The 2276-nt window shown below is 49.4% G+C and overlaps 1 pseudogene; it reads left to right on the top strand.

Moving 5' to 3' along the window:
- The first annotated feature begins 53 nt into the window (after positions 1 to 53).
- Positions 54 to 1480, top strand: LOC102826669 (annotated as a pseudogene).
- The last annotated feature ends 796 nt before the right edge of the window (positions 1481 to 2276 follow it).

Consider the following 2276-nt stretch of genomic DNA (forward strand, 5'->3'; position numbering starts at 1 on the left):
TCTTTCTCCAATTTCTGTCTAGTTCTACTGCTGCCTCCTCTTCAGTCTCCACCATGTCCATCAGGGTAACCCAGAAATCCTACAAGGTGTCCACCTCTGGCCCCTGGGCCTTCAGCAGCCGCTCTTACACAAGTGGGCCTGTCTCCTGAATCAGATCCTACTCCTTCTCCCGAGTGGGCAACTGCAGCAGCATCTACCGGGGAGGCCTAGGTGCTAACATGGGTCTGGCCAGGAGCTATAGCGGAGTAGGAGCTATGGGGGGTGTCACTGCCATCCCAGTGAACCAGAGCCTGCTGAGCCCCATTAAGCGGGAAATGGACCCCAACTTCCAGGCCATACACATCCAGGAGAAGGAGCAGATCAAGACCCTGAACAATAATTTTGCCTTCTTCATCAACAAGGTGTGGTTCCTGGAGCAGCATAACAAGATGCTGGAGACCAAGGAGCCTTCTGCAATAGCAGAAGACCTCTAGGAGCAACATGGACAACATGTTTGAGAGCTCCATCAACAATCTTAGGTGGCAGCTGGAGATGCTGAGCCAGGAGAAGCTGAAGTTGGAGGCAGAGCTGGGCATCATGCAGGGGCTGGTGAAAGACTTCAAGAATAAGTATGAAGAAGCAATCAATAAGTGAACAGAGATGGAGAATGAATTTGTCCTCATCAAGAAGGATGTGGATGAAGGTAGAGCTGGAGTCCCACCTGGAAGGGCTGGCCAATGAGGTGAACTTTCTCCAGCAGCTGAATGCTGAGGAGCTTTGTGATATGCAGGCCCAGATTTCTGACATATCCATGATGCTATCCATGGACAGCATCATCACTGAGGTCAAAGCCCAGTATGAGGAGATAGCCAACGGAAGCCAGGCTGAGGCCGAGAGTCTATACCAGATCAAGTATCAGAAGATGCAGACACTGGCTGAGAAGCATGGGGGTGAACTTCGTCGTACAAAGACCAAGATTTCCTAGATGAACTGAACTATCCCTGGCTCCAGGCTGAGATCGATGCCCTCAAAAGCCAGAGAGCTTCCCTGGAGGCCACCATTGCTGATGCTGAGCAGCGTGGAGAGCTGGCCATTAAGGATGTCAACAACAAGGTGTTGGAGCTGGAGGCTGCCAAGCATCAAGCCAAGCAGGACATGATGCAGCAAGTGCGGGAGTACCAGGAGCTGAAGAACATCAAGCTGTCCCTGGACATCGAGATTGCCACCTACTGCAAGCTGCTGGAGGGTAAGGAAAGCCGGCTGGAGTCTGGGATGCAGAACATGAGCACCAATGGCTACTCTGGTGCGCTGAACTCGACCTATGGGGTCTCCAAGCCCCTGTGTCAACTATGGTCTGAGCTTCTTCCAGTTCAGCTTTGGCTCTGGCGGATGTCCCAGCTCCTTTAGCCGTACTAGCTCCACCAAGGCTGTAGTTGTGAAGAAGATTGAGACCCATGATGGGAAGCTGGTGTCCAAATCTTCTGATGTCCTGCCCAAGTGAACGACTACTGTGGTCCCCTCCCAGCCCACACCTGCCCCTGACCTCCTTTTAGCTTTTGGGAGAAGGAGATGTGCAGGGCACCAGAGGCTTGGCCCAGCCTTCAGCCTACCCTGGGTAGTCTACTGCTTGGGGTATGCTCTTTTGCCCATGGTCGCAATGAAAGCAAATTGTCTTTTCCAAAATAAAGTTTGAGCCAATCAAAAAAAAAAACAAAAAAACTTCAAGAAGATGCCCTCCCACCCCCAAGACTGAAACGCAAAGGGAACACATGAACAGGTATATAAGCTTGTTGGCTACCATATTGGTCTACCAGTGAGTGGAAGAGGGGGAAAGGCAGCAATGAAGAAATGGGCTGAGTTCAACCACTTTCCATAGACTCCTGTTGACCTGGAGATGAGAGAGAGAAGAGGAAGTACTGGTTGGTCCCAAGTGTGATGAGACCTGGGATCTCATGAGCCCATGGATAAGGACATACCCATGGAGGGCTAGAGCTGAGAGTGAAGCATCCAGCTGATATGAATGAAGTGAGGGGGAGACACATAAGAATGCCCAAACTTGCAGATATTACCAATTTGACCTAGCCTTGATGGCTTTATGATCAAAACTTGACTAGAGGAAGATAATAAAGAAATTTTTTATAAAGGAAACAAGTGTAAAGTGCTATAATTTGATGAACTTGATCTATACTTATGTTTGTAGTAGCTCAAAATACCAACTGAGAGGGAAGGAGTGTTCACATCAAGTATCAACCCTATACTCTCTGTATACAGGGTTGATTGTTGTTGTTGTTGTTGTT

Source organism: Chrysochloris asiatica, unplaced genomic scaffold (assembly GCF_000296735.1).
Source record: "Chrysochloris asiatica unplaced genomic scaffold, ChrAsi1.0 scaffold00155, whole genome shotgun sequence".
Lineage (NCBI taxonomy): Eukaryota > Metazoa > Chordata > Mammalia > Afrosoricida > Chrysochloridae > Chrysochloris > Chrysochloris asiatica.